Source organism: Asparagus officinalis, chromosome 4 (assembly GCF_001876935.1).
Source record: "Asparagus officinalis chromosome 4, Aspof.V1, whole genome shotgun sequence".
NCBI classification, from domain to species: domain Eukaryota; kingdom Viridiplantae; phylum Streptophyta; class Magnoliopsida; order Asparagales; family Asparagaceae; genus Asparagus; species Asparagus officinalis.
Window position 1 is genome coordinate 122150177 of NC_033797.1, and position 20701 is coordinate 122170877.

Sequence of the window (20701 nt, forward strand, 5' to 3'; positions counted from 1 at the left end):
AATTTCAAAGATAAACCTATTGTTGCAAATTATTTTCATGCACCTTATGTTGGTCAACACATACAATTTAGACCCTTTCATTGCACTCATTGCAATCGAAAAGGTCATGTATACAAATTTTATTTTGACCGTATCTGTGCACCATATACGCCCAAATGGGTTCATAACCCAAGGGCCTTGATCTTAAATGATAGGGGTCATGTCCCTAACCCAGTTGGTACCAAAAATATTTGGGTACCAAAATATGCTTAATTTCCATTTCTTAAGAAAATTTTGTTTTTGATTGTTGCTTTTTTTTTTTACTTAACTTTTCATATTTCAATAAATATTTCAAGTTTTTTTAAGATCTATGTGTAGATTTTTATGACTCAAAATTCTTGTCAAAACATTTCATTGTTAAAACCTTTTCAAGTGCAAGAGTCTTATTTCAGAATTTCTGTAAAATCTTAGCATTTAAGCTTAAGTCGACTCAGGGTCGACTCACATACCTTAGTGACCTTCGGGTGACTTTTTTCAGGGTATCTGATTCCTTTTGTTTTTGGATTTGAGATGATTTAGGACCTAACCTGTTTGCATGCCTTAATCCTGATCGTACACTTATCACTTTGACCAAATCTGGACCGTTGATCTCCTTTCAAAGCCCTAGCCTCTTTCTTTCATCTATCCTCCAGCCGATTCTTCTTTCCCAGTTGACCTTCATCTCTAGCCGACTCATCATCGCCAGTCGACCCTTCCTCTCTAACAATCGTCGTCTGCACTCGGTCTTCCTCATACCTATATCTCTCCTCTATTCGGTATAACCCCTTTCCCTTCTCATTTACTTTTCTAGGGTTTTATTTCTATCAATGGCCAGTACTTCAACCAAACGCCCTAGAACTTCCAAAGGTAAAGCCCCTCTTTCTCATGATCGTGAATCTTCACCTCGAGAATGTAGTAATGCACATTACGAACAATTTCTAAATAGTGCTGCATTAATTGAAAAATATCATGCTCTTTGTCAGTTAAAATTGTTCCCTGGTAGATATGTTAAATTCGATGACTTTGGTCACTTTTCTCTGGAACAAATTTTCTCTGCTGCTAAACTCACTAATTTAGTCTCCGATCAGCGCTCTAAAAAACTTTACCCTCATCTTGTGTGTGTGTTTTACGCAAATCTTGTACCATTTGCTCCTGAGAATAGACCCCACTTTATCACTTCCTGTATCAAAAATCGCCATATTTGTTTCACAGCTGACCGTCTATCTGAGATCATTGACATCCCTCAAGGTGACACATTTCTTGATGATGTTTCGTATGATAATTCCAGTGTTGAAACCCTTATGACTCTTCCTAGCAAAAGCCTTCCATTAGATGCTAAAAATGTGTCTGACTTAGCTACCATTGTTGGACGCATCATCTCTTATAATGTGATTCCAAAATCTGGGGGATATAGTCACTATTCACAAGATCTCACTAGGGGTATCTATGCCATTCTGGGAAATATTAATGTTAAATGGGGACATGTTATGTTTGATATCATTGCTTCTGGTCCCTCCACTTTCATTCCCTTTGGTGGTCTTCTTACAAAAATTTTCAAATATTTCAATGTTGACCTATCTGATGAGACTCCTTTTGATATCCGGCCTCTCTTTGATATTACTACTCTTCATCGGATGAAAATTCTTACCACATTAATGGCAATGAAGGATCATTCTGCTCGTAGGCCCTCTCCTGAATCTCCTGTACATGAACCTCCTCATGAGCATTATCATTCCTCCTCAGATTCATCTGTACCAAGCCATATAGAAGATCTTTCCACTCAGATGACTGAATATTACTATAGTGACCAGGTGAGGTTTCAGAGGATTGAAGACAGTGAACTTGATATTAGCATGAGACTTGGAGAGGTTGAAAAGACCCAGGTGGAATTAAGGAAAGAGATAGCCTCCTTGAGGAGTGAAAGAGAAGTTGACATGGCCTCCATTCATAGAAGATTTGATGAGATCGTAAATCTTTTGCAACAACCCCATCCTTCTTCGGGTCCAGGATCATCGAATGCTTGAAGTTCCTTCTTGATCTGTGTTAAAGAATATGATATTTTGGTTTATGTTGTATTGGCAAACTTTTACTTACGTTGGTATGTAACATTTAACTTGTACTTGATTTGCTTCATGTTGGACATGGTTTGAAAACATGTGTTGAACTTGGTATGTAATAGCCTAGTAAATCTGTTTCTTTTGAATTTATGTGTGTTTTCACACTTGATGGTGAGATTATATTATATGATGATCATATGCTCTATCATGTTTGTGTTCTATATGAATATCCTCACTCATGTTTCTTTTCTGACAGGGGGAGCGTAGCTCTTATTTGTTTGTTTGTTTTCTAACCTATGCATAAATGTAGGGGGAGCCTTGCTCCACTATTCCCCTTTTTGATGTTACCAAAAGGGGAAGAAATGGTATTGGTTTGTTGTTTATGAGTATTGAGCTATTTGTATTTCATGATTTATATATCTTTCATAAATTGTTTGTCATCATCAAAAAGGGGGAGATTGTTAGGGTTCTGGTTTTGAACCTACACTCTTGTTTTGTTTTGATGATTTTACAAATAATTTATAACTAATTTTGTTTCCTAGTGATTGTGGCTTATTATAGGTTTATATCAGAGTTAAAGATCCAGATCAGCCATGTTTACAATCATTTAGGTATTATTGTATATATCGTGTGTTATTTTCTAAGCTCAATATATACTTATACACACACAGTTGTTTCGTTTCGTGAAAACAATGTGGCTTTGGTTTAACATCATGTTTACAATGTATACTGTTTATAAAAACATTTTACAAAAGTTTTGCAATACACCTCTTTATCAAAATCAAATGTATATGTTTACATATTTACACATATATGTGCACATTTGCTAAAACGATGATCTTTTACAAATGGCAAATGTAATTTCCAAAATTTCTTCACAAATATGTTTAATATCATGGTTATAAACTATTCCCAAAGTTTTACATTTTTTAGTATTTATTTGATATTTTTTAACAAGGTTCAAATTTGAAATTTTCTATGTACATGTTTATGAGTCGACTCATGAACAGTATTAAGTCAACTCACAAACTGCTACGTAGTTTACAATTTATTTCTGATGAGTTGACTCACAAACATCATGAGTCGACCCATTAAGTTGAGTCGACTCATGCCTGTCATAAGTTGACTCATAAACTGTACTGGAAAGTGTGTTTTATTTCTGTTGAGTCGACTCATGATCTTATCAGTCGACCCATGGTTTATGAGTCGACTCATGAATTTTATGAGTCGACCCATAAGTTGGTTTTTAGCTTGTAACGGCTACTTATGAGTCGACTCATGAACAATACTAAGTCGACTCATAACATTGTAATGGCTACTTTTAGTTTTTATCTTCTTATGGCTTTTTGGTTTTTTTACTTGGGTTCTTGCTGATGTTTTGGGTTGTTATAAATACCCCAGTGCATTAAACATTTTGACCAATCAAGAGATTTGTTTAATTAAGTTTACAAGTATTTAAGAGGTGTTTAAAGCCTTGTTTTAAGTTTTGTTTCAAAAGAGAAGTTTTACACAAAGAAGAAGCTTTCAATTTCAATTGAGGAATTCATCATCATCATCATTTCTTCAGTTCTTTGTGTTTATAGATAAGTTTTTCTAAACTCTTTTATATAGCTTATTAATTGTCAATTTCATATTCATATCTTGCTATATTAAATTGAGTTAGAATTTTATTGTTCTCATTTATCACACACACCCTTATTGAGCTTAGATTATTTCATACAATATATTAGTCGGTATTAGTGTGTGAATTAGTGAGAGTGAGCTTCATTGTGTTCTCATTTATTATAGAGAACAAAACATTGTATTTGAGAGTATATTGTGAGTATCACTTGTAATACACTTGTACACTGAGAGAAGTGTGTGGTGAGAGATGGGGTCGAATCCATGAGCTACCACCATTTCGGTTGAAGAAATAGTTTCCCCCACTGTGGTCGCCATCTTCTGTAGGTGTAAATTTTGATCTCCCGAAATTAGGATTTCGTTTGTATTGATAAGAATAGCTTATTACAAACTAATGAATCGAAATTATAATAGAAGCGGAGGGAAGGCCCTCCTTGTTTAACGTGGGGACTTTGGTAGCTATAGGACGCCTCTCTCGATTTTCGCACCGAGTCTGCTTCCCTTGGACGATTCGATCGAGGTTGCTGGTGAGCTTCAGTACGCAGTAGAAGCTCGTGTTAGTCGAGTTCGAGTTTCTGAGTTTGATGGCGATCAAGGCCCGAAGCTAGGAGGAGGTGCTACAATGCAAAGATCATGCAAAGAGCTTGTCGTCAACTCCTTCGAGAGTTGAGAGCTGTGGTTCAGCTAACTAATCAATTAACTGTGAGTTAATCGAACTTCTGCCTTTGCTGAACCTGTTCAACTGCCCTCCCCTCTCTTCGTGGCCGGAAGAAGTTTTTAAATAGAGGAGAAATGGCGTGGCCACTCCTTGAATCATGGGATATGACCATGTACTGTTGGGAGATATCTCGCCGTGCACCTGTACCATGAGCGGCTATTTGAGGGGCTCAAGAGTACTGTACTCCTTCCCTTCACGTCGTAGGGAAGTGGGAAGGCCCATCCTTGTATGTGGGATAGCGGCTGCCAAGTACTCCGGTGAGTTTGGCGAGCTTGCCGTTTATAGGCGAATTTAGCTCTCGACTCGTGCAGGCGAGGCGAGCTTCATGCAGGCGGGTCTATAGTCACTCGATGTAGATGAATTTGGTGATCGCATGGCCTTGGCTCGTGCTAGCGAGCTAAGCCCTTGGGTGAGCTTAATTTCTAAGCTGTGCGGGCGGCTTGAATATGCAGGCGAATTTTGTGCTTCGTCTTCCAAGGTAATTTTTACCGTCTACATCGACTCATAAACTTTATGAGTCGACCCATAAGTTGGTTTTTAGCTTGTAACGGCTACTTATGAGTCGACTCATGAACAATACTAAGTCGACTTATAATATTGCAACGACTACTTTTAGTTTTTATCTTCTTCTGGCTTTTTGGTTTTTTTTACTTGGGTTCTTACTGATGTTTTGGGTTGCTATAAATACCCCAGTGCATTTAACATTTTGACCAATCAAGAGATTTGTTTAATTAAGTTTACAAGTATTTAAGAGGTGTTTAAAGCCTTGTTTCAAGTTTTGTTTCAAAAGAGAAGTTTTACACAAAGAAGAAGCTTTCAATTTCAATTGAGGAATTCATCATCATCATCATTTCTTCAGTGCTTTGTGTTTATAGATAAGTTTTTCTAAACTCTTTTATATAGCTTATTAATTGTCAATTTCATATTCATATCTTGTTATATTAAATTGAGTTAGAATTTTATTGTTCTCATTTATCACACACACCCTTATTGAGCTTAGATTATTTCATACAATATATTAGTGGGTATTAGTGTGTGAATTAGTGAGAGTGAGCTTCATTGTGTTCTCATTTATTATAGAGAACAAAACATTGTATTTGAGCGTATATTGTGAGTATCACTTGTAATACACTTGTATACCGAGAGAAGTGTGTGGTGAGAGATGGGGTCGAATCCAAGAGTGTTTGGGTCAAAAGTCGATGTTTTCATTGTTATGGAATCTATTACAACTTTGGTCGTTACAATTAACTCAAATAAACAAGAAAAGTCAAACTTTTTATAAGATCTCCTTATACAATAAAAATACAAAAAGTATAACTCTTGTCAAACAGCGTAACAGACATTTATCACCCGCTGCTTGCGTGGGAACTTCGCCTGTGCCGGGGACGTTAATATCCATGGACCGTCACGGATCAGATCCGGTTGACAGATTAAGTTAATCAAAGCTCTTACTTCATAAAGAAAATAATCGCTGTAGCGGTAATCCCGACCAAGTGAGATTACGGCTCTTCTCGAGATTAAGACTAAGCTTAAATCCGGAGGAATAGGGGACGGGTCTTAGATCTCTCAAACTCCACTCTTTATGCACAGGAATTCGCTAAGATCTGCTAACCCTCGCTGTAAATTTGTGGCTCCACTTTCCAATTTGGTAGCATTTTTCCCTCTTGATCTCCGCCCCTGTGAAATAAGCCCTTAGGCCTGTATTTATAGGCTTCGGTTGGGGGGTATTTGGATAAGAATAAGTGATTTGACCTTATCTTTAGTTAATAATGACCTAACCATGTTTTTGGATGATATCAAGTCAGTTGGAAACCCCTGAAACGGATAAATCCTACGAAAACCGCTTAAAAACCGTCGAAAACGGGTTTAGGGATAAAATCTGCACGCCGACCAGGCGCGGTCGTCGCGCCGTGACTGACCCGCGGGGGCGCGGTGTGGATGCGTCGACCCGTGGGGTGTGGGTCGGTTGCAGTACGCACCTCGTGCGTGCATGTGGCGGCTGTGTCTGACCCGCGCAGGCGTGGCGTCCAGTCTGCACTACCCCGCGCTTCCACGGGAAATTTGGCCTTGGCTGAACTTTTTGGTGTTTTTCGATTTTTCGCGACTTGTATTTTCTGCTGTTTTGCATATTTGATCGTCTTGTTGACTTGCACGTGTCGTTAACTCACTTCATGCATTCGTTAGCTTCTTTACGACACTTGGAATTGACCGACAAGCGCGTCGAGCACTTTGGATCTGACCGACAAGCGTGGCGGGCACTTTGGATCTGATCGACAAGCACGTCGGGCGCTTTGGATCTGACCGACAAGTACGTCTGGTGCTTTGGATCTGACCGATGTGCGTGAGCTGACTAGCGAGCGTGTTCGGTCACTTGGAGCTGACTGACACGCTCGCGCTGACTAACGAGCGTGACGACCAATTGGAGGCGGCCGGTGAGCACACGAGAAACAGTTAGTTCATCATTCCAGTTCATGCACTTGTCGGCGTTAGATAATCCCCTTAGACTCAGATAATGTCGTTTGTTATCTTCTCTCTGTCTTGAGCTATGTACGGACACTTATAGGTATTTTTAGACGCTTATAGATACCCCCTCCAAAGTGTTTCAGTCTCATTCCTTTATAGAAAAGCCTGAATTACTTTGGATGTGATAGGCCCCACCTTCAGTCGGTGTCAAAGGACCTATAGCTGGCTTCAATTCTTGACTTCTTTAGCCTTCAGTCTATTCAGTATTTTGTTTAATAGATAAAGTTCTTTCAGTGTTGCATTTATCGTCTGACCGTTGTCGAAATCTTGAGCCGAAGTTAGTGTATAAGCATTTGAACTTAGCTCGTGTTGTTGAGTTGACGTTGAACTGATCGTCTTCGTCGGGAATTCATATCTGGATCGCAATTGAACTCCCCGGAATCATCCTTTAATCCGGAATTTTTTTTCTTAGCCTTATTTTGGCGAAATTATTGATGCGTTGACCGGCATCGAACTTTACTGTAACCGACGTTAACCTTTGCTGTAACACGCTGACCGACGTTAACACAGTTTATACTCATACGTTTGCTGGAGTTTACATAGTTTAAGCTCTAAAGGCGTTAGAGCATGGAGGTCCCAAATGTCGGGGTTGCAGGACCAACTATTAAAGCTGATTCATCTGCATGTATGAATCTTATCCTGAAGTTATTGAATCCTCAAGCCATGAGACCAACTAATGAAGCTGATGCGTCAATGATTCTCACACTTTATAGGATTTTTGGCAAACCCTCAGTCTTCAACGGATTTGACGTGCCTTTATCGACTACCGTTCAAGTCGGACTAGCATACAGATTATTTAAGTCCGTTCTGCATGTAACGTTGTGCTAAGAAAGTTAACTCTCTTAGTGCTACGATATTGAATACGTAGACTTCGTCTTTCTTACGGGAATAGACTACCCGACAACGTGTGTTAGGCACTGACTCATCCTTACTTAGGATTCAGGATAAAAATCTCCAGACTCGGATTCTGGTGTCTTCTTCAATCGGTGAAAGACTAAACCGGCAACACGTGTTAGGCGTAGGCTTATCTATATTTAGGAGTCAAGATAAAGCACCCATGTAAGGCGCGGATTTTGGCGTTATGAAAAACAACTTGTCAAAATGTTAAATATGTGGGATTTTGTCCTTTTTACGGTAAAAGACTAACCGGCAACGCGTATTAGGCGCTGACTTATCCCTTCTTAGGCTTCGGGACAAAATTCTCCAGACTTGGATTCTGGTATCTTTTTTTCAATCGGTGAAAGACTAAACCGATAACGCGTGTTAGGCATTAACTTATCCCTACTTATGATTCTGGATAAAATTCCCCGTGCATGTAAGGCGCGGATTTTGGCGTTATGAATAACAACCTACCACAATGTTGAATATGTGGGCTTTTGTTATTTTTACGGTAAAAGACTAACCGGCAACGCGTGTTAGGCACTGACTTATCCCTACTTAGGCTTCGAGATAAAAGTCCCCAGACTCGGATTCTCGTGTCTTCTTCAATCGGTGAAAGACTAAACCAGTAACGCATGTTAGGCGTTGACTTATCCCTACTTAGGATTCGAGATAAAATTCCCTATGTGTGTAAGGCGCGGATTTTGACGTTATGAATAACAACCTGCCACAATGTTGAATATGTGGGTTTTTATCATTTTTACGGTAAAAGACTAACTGATAACGCGTGTTAGGCACTGACTTATCCCTACTTAGGCTTCGGGATAAAAGTACTCATGCGTGTGAAGCATGGATTTTGGAGTTGAAAGGTGGTGTCTTCTCTTGGGGCAAAGACGAACCCGATGCGGGAGAGGAAGAATTTTATATTCTATCTCCTAAAGCTGAAGAGGAAGAATTTTATATCCTATCTCCAGTTGTCAAAGGAAACTCAAAGTGGGATCTCTACTTCTAGAATCCGATAAGGTGAAACTAAGAGCGGGATCTCCACTCCGAGAATCGAAAAGATTTGGATAATCCTAACTGTCGGAAGGTTTGATTATCAAACTAAAGGTGGGTTTCTTGTTTATCGAGAGTGAATTATGGTTTTGGCTCTAACTGTAGGAAGATTTAACCAAATGGGAGGTTCAAGACGACCCTAACTGTAGGAAGGTTTGATCACTCGATTTGAAAGTGGGCCTCTCATTCGTGTAAGGAATCGAGAGGAGATTTTGGTTGTGGTCCTAACTGTAGGAATGTTTGACCAAGTGAGAGATTTGAGACGATCCTAACTGTGGGAAGGTTTGATCGCTCGATCTGAAAGTGGACCTCTCATTCATGGAAGGAATCGAGAGGAGATTTTAGTTGTGGTCCTAACTGTAGGAAAGTTTGACCATGTGGGAGGTTTGAGATGACCCTAACTGTGGGAAGGTTTGATCGCTCGATCTGAAAGTGGAACTCTCGTTCATGGAAGGAATCGAGAGGAGATTTTGGTTGTGGGAGTTTCTTATTCATTACCTTCTTGTAGTGACCGGGTTATCCCTAAGAATACACTATATAAAATTTTTTCAGGAACTTCCCGTTACATGAATCATCCACCCCCAGCTTCTTTCGCGAAACTGGGTCTCACATTGTACTCAGTTGCATGACTGAGTTATCCTTAAGAATATTATGTATAAAAAATTCTCTAGGAACTTCCCATCAAAGATAGGAAATAGTTTAGACTCATATACCTATTGGAGTATAGAGAAGCAGTTTATACTCGTATACTCTTCGGAGTCTTCATTCGGCTTAATTTAGCATTATAACACCGGCTTTAACCAAGGTTTGAATGCTATTCTTGAGAGCAAAGCAAGTCTTGGTTGGATGAAGGATCCTCCTATGGTACGCACAGTACTTTGGATCCGAAGTATTGTCAGCATCCTCCTGATTTGCGACAGATAGTAGCTTGATCTTGTTGTTTTCAAGGAAGGATTCAAAAATGGCTGGAACGTCTTCATCCTTAAAGGAGTACTCCTTTTGGAGTCTCGGATCCAAAGTCTTTTGCTATCTTTGGGGTTGTTGTTGCGACGTCAGATTAACATCAACAACTACTACAGGTGCTTTCCCCTTACCACGGGAGACAAAGCTTGAGTTCGGAGGATTAGCCATCTGTTAGCTTCTCTCGGCTTAGTTCCTTCAGAGGAAATGTTTGGCCTGCTCTCCGTACATCTTCAACTCTTTTCAGGTATTGGGTGGTGCTACTCCCATAACATCCAACACGTCGAAAGAGAGGTTGTTGTGACAGGTTTGGAGGATGAAGTCCTCTGTGATCGAATCTCGACAGTTCATCGCCTTATTCCGTAAGCGCTTGATGAAGTCGTCGACCGTCTCATCGTATTCTTGTTTCTCATCGAAGAGTGTCCTGATTGACACCTCAGCGTCATCATCAAAGAAGTGGGCGAGGAACAGGTTCTCCAGGTCTTCCTAACTATTAATGCTTCTAGGCTTGAGACGGCAATCTAATCGAAGGTAGGCCCGTAAAGGGTGCCTACGAATGACCAGACCATCAATGCATCATTGCCAGAGATCATGCCTAAGAGAGTCTTGAAATAGATCAGATGCTGAGTGGGTGAACCCTTCCATCGAACGGCGTGAAGTTGATCAGTTTGAACTTTGTCGGGTATGCTATTGAGTCTCACTCTCTTGGGTAAGGACACGAAATATCAGTTTTCTTCACCTCTCGAGCAGACATCAGAGCGTTGATTTTACTCTCGAGATCTTTCATCTTCTCGTCCTCATCTGTATCATACTTTGGATGATTTCTGAGAGGAACAACGTGGCCACCCCCAGTATTATTATCTTTGGTAGGACCACCCCTAGCATCGTTATCCTTAGTGGGACCACCCCTAGCGTTCTGGTGAACGAGAAGGTTATCAGTATTAAGGTGTTCATCCATATCTGAATCGCTAGCTGCTTGACTAACGTTGTTATGACGACTGGATTCACCTATCTGATTCGACAAGGCTCGGATCTGTTGGTCATGCTCTTCCCTCATCCGCAGCATAGCCATTTCCATTTCAAACTTGAGGTTCTCTTTTTTCTTAGCCAAGGCATCTTCGATGATTTTGGCCACTTGCTCGCTTTTAATCATAAACACTACGCGGGATTGCCCCAGACTGGATACCATTTTTTCGAAAGCGACTGCAGAGTTGGCATATGATGCTTCATCATCCGAGAATAATCCCCTCTGCATTCTCTGATAATCCCTTTGTCTAATGGTTCCTGATCGTAACCGGGTTAGACGATGCGATATGAGCGGGTCAGAACTAGAAGGCCGAGTTGATTTTCCCTTGTTAGCCATATTAACCGTGAGTGCGGATTTTTTATGTCTGATAGCTTCTAGCTAAAGTTGAGACATTAGTTGGGCTATTCCCGAATTGACTCCTCTTCCTGGAGAAAAGTCGGGGCTAGAACCACTTGAGACAATTGGAGATTTTCCCTTATTGACCATGTTGATGGTGACTTCTGGGAATTCGTCATCTTGAATGACCGATCTTCTTTTGTGAGAACGCCTTTATTTGGGTTTCGACGCCTCAGAGGAAAGCCTTTGGAATACCGAGACCCTCTATGGAGCGGTCTTGGGGCAGCTACACGCTGATAATACTACTCTAATAATTTTGGCATACGGAAAATAAGAGTCCGCTTCTCAGTTACTCCATTTCCAAAACTTGTTTGTACCCCCAGCCCGATAGTATAACTCATCGACATGATGACCAGAGCAATCTACCGCGTGTCAGTATGACTTCTCAGGTATAACGTCATCGTCTGACGAACATGTTTCCTTCTGAGAACTTACCGCTTTGATGGCGTTCTCAAGAGTAACACGTTTGGAGCCACGCTTTCGTGAGCGTAGGACCTCAACGGACTCTTGGGCACTGACTTGCAGTCCAAGGCGGTCGACTACGAGAGTTTCCTCTTTACGAGAAGCCTCAGATTTGTTATAAGTGTGAGTGCGACCCCCAGCTCGATGATTTGCTCGGGGTTCAGTTACCGAACCCAAGCGCTCTTTGATCGAAACGTTGCCTCGATCCTTGTCCAAAGAACCCAGATGATCCGCCATTGGCTTCTCTCTTTTGAACAAGTCTACACTGTCACGAGGCTTCACTAGAAGTATTGGATCAATCAGAGTAGGGACGGGACTCAACGGAATTAGAAAAACAGGTGTAGAGTATCCCCTGTCTCGGCCTTGGTGCGGGTCAGACATTGGTGACCCGTGGCTAGGAGGGTCAGACTTGGGTGACCCATGGCTAGGAGGGTCAGACATGAGTGACCCGCGAATGGAAGGGTCAGTATTGAGTGACCCGCGGCTTGGAAGGCCAGAGTTGAGTGACCCTTCCCACCAGATAAGGTCAAACTTCATTCCTTTTCTACGCCATGATGGTAATCTCATCTCCTCAAAAATAGAAAAACAGAAAGAATTCTTTGATTTCTTCTTCAACCTCTTCAAGGTCAAATCTTCTTCCCTTTTTCAACTTAACTAGGAATGCCTCAATCCATATCTTCTTCTTGACCATCAGCCTCTTGGTTCCACCTTTTCTATTGAAGAGGTTAAGGCAACAGTCTTTGATCTGCATCCCGATAAATCCCCTGGAGTGTAGACACTAAAAAGTGCCAAGAAACGAAGGAGAGTCGAACCTCACTACAAGCACGACGAGGGTCGTCACAACGATGAACCTCACCCTCAATTCATGATGTTTGTCTCAATTCAATAGGACAAACAACACCTTACCCATCAAAAGACGAAGTTCGCCTAGAAACGAAGTTCGTCATTGAAGATGAAGTTCGCCGAAGATGAAGCCGCAGTTAAGCTCGCCAAAGATATAGCAAAGTAAACGAACATCATCAGGCGGACGAGCCTCATCAGGCAGACAAACTTCGTCTGGCAGACGAACCTCGTCAGGCGGACAAACCTCGTCTGGCAAACGAACCTCGTCAGGCGGACATATCTCGTCTGGCAAACAAACCTCGTTAGGCACCGTTTCAAAGGGCTACATTAAATGAGGGTTAATGACCAATAACTTACCCCTTTAAGGAGAGTTAATGACTACTAACTTACCTATTTAAGGAGAGTTAATGACCTTATTAACTGGGAGTTAATGATCACTAACTCCCTCATTATAAGGGGAGTTAAAGCCTATTAACTCACTCCATAATGGTCCTAAGCCTATAAATAGGCATGATCAACATGAAAGAAAGGGGAGGAGATGGAGAGGCTAATGAAAAAAGCCTATCTCTCCTTCACTCTCATGGATCTTCATAGATCATTGGCTAATCATTTAGCCTTAGAATGTTGAAGCTCATAATGAGCATGACGAGGGTCATTACAATGATGAACCTCGTCTTAAACAACAAAGCTTGTCGTTGGAAACAAGATGTGAAGCTCATAATTGGAAACGAGGTTCGAAGCTCGTCATTGGATACGAGGTTCAGCGTTCATCGTTGGAGGTAAAGTTCGTCAATGAAAACAAAGCTCGTCAGTGAAGACGAGGCTCGTCAGCAAAGACAAAGCTTGTCTAACAAACCTCGCCATGCAACGAGGCTCATCATCCACACGAAGTTTGGCTGTAACGGCCACGAAGACCCAGTCAACCACGTGGGCTAGATTCAAGGAGTCAGTTACGCTACGACTCCATAATTTCAGCACATCAGTTACGCCCATGACTCCACGATTATAGCACGTCGGTTACGTGCTCAAACTCCTATAAATAGCCGCAAGTAGCTATGAAGGGGGTTGGTTGGTTGATTATTCTTGATTGGAGATTTTCAAGCTTGGACTTAGAGAAGCATCAGAGCTTAAAGTTTCTGCACGTCAATTCGGAGTTCGAACCTCGATTCCAGCCGGTTAACCTATGTTAGAAGCTCTTGCGATCTTGGTCTGATCGTCAACGGGAGGCAAACTCGACTCAAGCATCGGGGGAAGCATCCTTTCGCCACCTAGAACCCACCTTAAACAAAAGAGAAGTTGAATTAATCTTCTCTTCCTCTGTAATCGAGAGAGAGTGAGTGATTGTAAGGGTTCGTACTAAGTGATTGAACCCAGTTTTCTTAAAATAAGAGAATCAATCAATCTTAAATTTTTCGACCCTACAAGGAGGGTCAGACTTGAGTGACCCACGGCTTGGAGGGTCAAACTTGAGTGACCCGCGGCTTGGAGGGTTAGACTTGAGTGACCCATAATTTTTGATCTTTTCGGCCGCTGTCTTGGACTTTGGCCTCCGAGTTTGATGCAGTCTTGGTTTTTTCTTGGCTATGTCCTTCTTCTGCATCTTTTGTACCTTTTGCACAAGAATCCGCACGTGTGCAAGCAGTGCACAGCGCTTCTAGATTCGTTACTCAAGAGTTGAATGGATCCTTTTGATTTGGATCCATTCGCTTGTTGATGATTTGGAGGAGGGGGCGTTTGCTCGTTGTTAGGATGCTTGATGCTTCTTGAACTTTAGATCCGACTTGTAACAGACCCCGTCGATTGGCTCCAAAGCTTTGGCGAGCTGGCGCGCGAGGCATTGACGTTGCCTTTGACGTGCCCTCTTCGATAAGATTGGCGCGCCTTCAGTACTCAACTCATTGATTAAGGAAGAGTCTAGATCTGCAGATTCGGCCTTGTTGAAGACCGGAGAAGCGTTGCAAGGTGCCGCTACCGCAGCAACAGAGAAGTTGATCTTCCTACGCTTGCGAGTGGAGGAGGATCTAGAAGAGGAGAACGATAGATACTCCTCGAACTTCTGTTAGTCGAACTCGTACTCGACCTCTTCTTCAACCGGGATCCGGATCCGAGGTTACAACACATCAGCCTTCGCAGAAAAGTTGTTGGCTCCCACTATGGTCGCCAGCGTGTTTGGGTCAAAAGTTGATATTTTCATTGTCATCGAATCTATTACAACTTTAGTTGTTACAATAAACTCAAATAAAAGAGAAAATTCGATCTTTTTATAAGATCTCCTTATACAATAAAAATATAAAAAGTACAACTCTTGTCAAACAGCACAACAGACGTTTATCACCCGCTACTTACATGGGAACTTCACCTGTGCCGGGGACGTTAATATCCATGGACTGTCACGGATCAGAACCGGTTGGCAGATTAAGTTAATCGAAGCTCTTACTTCACGAAGAAAATAATCGCTGTAGTGGTAATCCCGACTAAGCGAGATTATGGTTCTTCATGAGATTAAGACTAAGCTTAAATCCGGAGGAATAGGAGACAGGTCTTAGATCTCTCGAACTCCATTCTTTATGCATAGGAATTCGCTAAGATCTGCTAACCCTCGCTGTAAATTCGTGGCTCCACTCTCTAATTTGGTAGCGTTTCGCCCACTTGATCTCTGCCCCTGTGAAATGAGCCCCTAGGCCTGTATTTATAGGCTTCGGTTGGGGGTATTTGGATAAGAATAAGTAATTTGACCTTATCTTTAGTTAATAATGGTCTAACCATGTTTGTGGATGATATCAAGTTAGTTGGGAACCCCTGGAATGGATAAATCTTATGAAAACCACTTAAAAACCGTTGAAAATGAGTTTAGGGCACGACGAGCACTGGTGACCCGCGGAACGGCCGACCGTTCGGGCGCTTGAACGACCCTCCTGCCCATCAACTGGGTCTGCCTACGTCCGACCCGCGCGGGCAAGGTTCACGAGCTCTGCGTCCACCGCTAGCGCCCACCGCGGTGGGTGCGGCGCTGAAGTCGCGCGACCACGCTAGGGTCGCCCGCGTTTCACTGTTAGCCTCCGAACCGCGCTGCTGTGGCACCGTGGTTCCTCTTTGACCCGACCCCTGATTTCCTCTCGTCGCTGATCGAATTGCAATTGGTTGAACTTATTTGTGTCTGAATCGATTTTCGTGACCTCCGATCTTCTTCGAATCCAAACCCTGTATTTCTACGTCGGTCCGCGTAAACTCCTCTGCTATTAATCCTGGATTCTCTCTTCCGTTCTCATGGTTGGACTCTCGCCCACCTCGTCATTACCCTAACTGTCCCCCACCGGTGGAAAAGGTCTGTACCTTATCATTAAAACCCTACAAGTTTTCAAAATTTTCTTTTTGTCTCTATATTACCAAAATGTTTATTCAATTTTAAAAATAAAAGGGCCTGCGTTTTCGTTTGATCTTTTAAATGGGGTTTGCAGAATTCGATTTCATTAGTTACAAATTGCGGCTGGTCGCGTTCCGGTTTATCGTTCATATGTTTGTTAGCTTCTTTACGGTACTTGGAACTGACCGACAAACGCGTCAAGCACTTTGGATCTGACCGATAAGCGCGGCGGGCACTTTGGATCTGATCGACAAGCGTGTCGGACGCTTTGGATCTGACCGACAAGCGCTTCGGGTGCTTTGGATCTGACTGAGCTGACTGGCGAGCGTGTTCGATCACTTGGAGCTGACTGACACACGCGAGTTGACTAACAAGCGTGATGACCAATTGGAGGCAGCCGGTGAGCGCACGAGACACGGTTGGTTCATCATTCTGGTTCATGCACTTGTTGGTGTTAGATAATCCTCTTAGACTCGGATAACGTTGTTCGTCATCTTCTCTCTGTCTCGAGCTGTGTACGGACACTTATAGGTATTTTTAAACACCTACAAAGAGGAGTGGCGTCGGTTGACGAACCTAGGGAGAGGTTGTATCCGAGCACTTGAGGAGAAGGACACGGGCTAGAGACCAACACTTAGTGTGTATAGTATGATTGCATAGTGCTTGATTATGAGAGTTTTTGGTGAGATTGAAAACCGAGTGTGTAGAAGTTCCGGCTTCCAAACCAGGTTGTGATAGTGGAGATCTCCTCGAGGTGAGGAGCGAGGACGTAGGTCGTGGGGACCGAACCTCGTGAACATATTGTGTGTTTGTGTTTGCTTGGCGTTCATCTTTATTTATGCTCACATCATATATCGCTTTCATCTCTTTATTGTGTCACATTTATTTACACTTGTGTTTATATATCCTTACATATATTTCACCATATAGGATATATCTCTTTGTGTCACATTTATTTACACTTGTGTTTATATATCCTTACATATATTTCACCATATAGGATATATCTCTTTGTTCATATTGCATATTCTTGTTCAATCCTTACATATATTTCACCATATAGGATATATCTCTTTGTTCATATTGCATATTCTTGTTCATAACATCTTGTATAACTATCTTGCATGAATAATTTATTAATAAGTTTTAATTAGCATAAAATCGGATTAGATTAGCATAAGACTCTAATCACCCCCTTCTAGGGTCTAACAGGTTTATGTCGGATCAAGTAATATATATACTTTATTTTTTCAATTAAATGAATTAAATATATAATTCTTACTTAGTTATGAATTTTCTTTGTGACTAAATGATATCATACACACCGATACACATTGATACATGTTATACACAAACCCTAACATAAAGCCCAAAATATATACTTATAATGTTTTTATGTGATGGTGGTGTTGATGGTGTGTGCGTGCATAGTGGTGATGGTATTGGTTGGTTGGTTGGTCGGTTGTGGTGTTATGTTGTGGTGATCATTATGTGATTGGTTTGTGGGGGGTTTGGTCGTGGTGGGTGGTCGATGGCGAGAGTGGGGACTTGCGGCTGGTGAATGGAGCGGGCGGAGCTTGCCACGTGCGTGTGATGGAGATATAGTTGTGTTGGCTTAGCGTCGGTGGGGGGGCTTTTAGTCGTGGTTAAGGAGAGGAGTGGGGTTTATTTGTGGTGCGTGGTTGAGGGGAGGGGAGGGGGAGAGGGAGTATGCATGGTTGGTTGGTGGGTGGGGTTGGGGGATTTGTGGTGTTGTTGTTATTGTTGTTGTTGTTGTTGTTGTTGTTGTTGTTGTGTTATGTTGTGTTGTGGTGTGGTGTTATGTTGTGTTGTGTTGTGTTGTGGTGTTGTGTTGTGTTGTGGTGTTATGTTGTGGTGTTTTTGTGTTGTGTTATGTTGTTGTGTTGTGTTGTGTTGGGGGAATTATATTTATATTTACACACTCTTATTAGCGGTTACACACCTTATTAACGTTTAATTTATATTTGCAGGCCGGGACTTCTACACAAGATGCAGTTGAGGGTAGTCATAGTACAGCTGGTGTATGTTATCTAAAAATCACTGCAGATAGCTGATCCCCCATCAAACACCGATGATGAAAGTTATAATCTGACGACTTCCAGAAGGCTATAATTTGAAGACTTTCATATAGATCGATGAAGGTTACAATCTGATGACCTTCACAATAACTGATAAAAACTCTAGTTCAACAGCCTTCACAATAAACATCGGGAGTTATAATCTAACGACTCTCATATTTTTAAGGAGCCAAGATGAAGATTATAAGATGACGATCTTTGCAACGCTGCAGCAAAAGAGACCCCAAATTGATGGTCTCTTCACATCAAAACGCAGAGGTCATCCCTGCGTTACACCATCAAAACGCAGAGGTCATCCCTGTGTTACAACATCAAAACGTAGAGGTCATGCCTGCGTTTCAGAGTTAAAATACAGAGGTCATCTCCAGTGCTCTAATTAAAAACGCAGAGTTCATGGACTCAAAATGCGGAGTTCGGGCCCAGAACATGGTGTAACGCTATATGAACACGGTGTTTCAAGTCTATGTGAACACGGTGTTTTTAGCCAAAAACATGCCCAACTCTGTGTTTCAAGTCTAAAACACAGAGTTCGGGCCCAGAACACCTTTTTCGGCATTTGACTCGTTCAAACACAAGCTGAACGGTTTCAGGAACCGTTTTCCCCCCACATTTGGAGGGATTTTCGCCCCACTTAGGAGCGAATTAAGGGGGGCGGTTACACCCCATTCAACCCCATTATGGAGAGAATTAAGGGGGTGGTTACACCCCTTAATCTCCTATAAATATGGGTAAACTCAATGGAGTTCGGGTCTTTTCGACTTGGCAGAAAAGAAGGGTTCTTTGGCTAGCTTTTTTAGGGGAATTGTTGGAACTTTGGAGATCGACAATAGGAGCTTTCATCAACCTTGGCTTACAAAGCGATTTTCGGTTAAATCAATCAACTCTTCCATAGAGTTATAACTCGTTCAGAGTTCCCTAACTCATTAAGAGTTTCAAACTTGCTCTACAAGTTTTTCTGAACTCGTTCAGAGTTCTAAAACTTGCTTTGTAAGTTCTCCATAACGTCAAATCGTAAGAAGAAGATCACATTCTAGTGAAACAAGACGTTCAGATCGTTAACGAGAAGCAAACTCGACATGAGCATTCGAGGGAGGCATCTCATCGCCAACGTGAAGAACCTAGTTTTAAATAAAGGGAGGATTTGCATCAATTCTCTTCTCTTTTGTAATCGGGAATTCAAAATTATAATCGAGATTGAGAGAATAAAAATCAAATAGAATTCTTTTATTTTCCTATTATAAATTTTCCACCAAACAGCTAGTGTTGAGGATGATGATGATGATCAGGAGGATTGATTGTAATTAATTTAACTTTGAAAATAATTTCTTGTGTTGTATAAACAATATTTATTATATACCTGTTGGAAAACTTTTATTTATTTTTATTGAAATATATGTGTGATATATGCGTGTGATTGAATATTATACTGCTGATTGAACAGGGTTTTAAAATTTATTATCGATATTGTACAGGGTTTTTTTAATTTTTAAAATATTTTTTTAAAAAAATAGTGGTTATTTTTAGTGACAGATTTTCTGTCGCTAAATACATATTTAGCAATGAATAACGGACTCAGAAAAAAATTAAAATAATAAATACAACTTTTAGCGACGGATATTCCGTCCCTAATCTCATTTTTAACGACGAATTTTCGTCGCTAAATATATATTTAGCAACAGAAAACGGACACAAAAAAATTAAAATTATAAATACAACTTTTGGCGATGGATATTTTGTCCCTAATATCAATTTTAGTGATAGAATTTTCCCTCGCTAATACTTTTTTTTTATTTTTTCTAAAAATACGGTGATGAAAAATCTGTTGCTAATATCCCGTCGCTGAAAATTAGCGACGGAATTTTCGTCGCTAAAGATACAATTAGGGACCCTCAATGTAGGGACGGTTTTTTAGCGACGGAATTTGTTTTTTTTTCGTCGCTAAAAGTTATATGGACGGAATTTAGACCTTTAACAACGGAATTGTTCGTCGCTAAAAGGTGTAAATCCGGTAGTGTAGCCTAGTTTTGATTAGCCTAGGTAGAAACTGGACAGTTTTGCCCATTTTTACCCAAACAAAATTCCTCTCAAAATAGGACCAATTCAAACTTAGCCTCATTTTTGAAGGTTGTTAAATAGGTCGTTTAACTTATATCTTATCAAAGATATTTTAATAAATTAGAACATGATTACAATAAAATCACGTTAAATATATTTCTATTAATTAGGATAACTTGACATGTGTGGAATTCTTTTGCATTTTGATGAAATTTTATAAAATATATTATTTTCCTATAGGTTTTATAAATTCTTAAATTTTTCTACAAAATTTTCAATATTTTAAAGTCTTTTGGGTTTCAATCTAAATATACAATTTCTAAAACACTTTTGGTATTTCTACTAATTTTGAACGTTGATGTTTCATGTAAAATCTTGAAATTATGTTCTTTTAAGTATTTCTACAAGTTGTGTAAATTCTATGAATTTTGAATATTTTCTATAGCTTTGGCACTCATACTTAATTATAACAGTTATCTCCTTAATTATGAAGATAATTTGGAGGTGGGAATATTTCATAATATCATCTAATCTTTATCTTTATTTTTAAAATTTAAATATAAAGAAACAAATGATAATATAAAGAGTTTAATTTTTTACATGTTAGAAACACAATTTAAATCT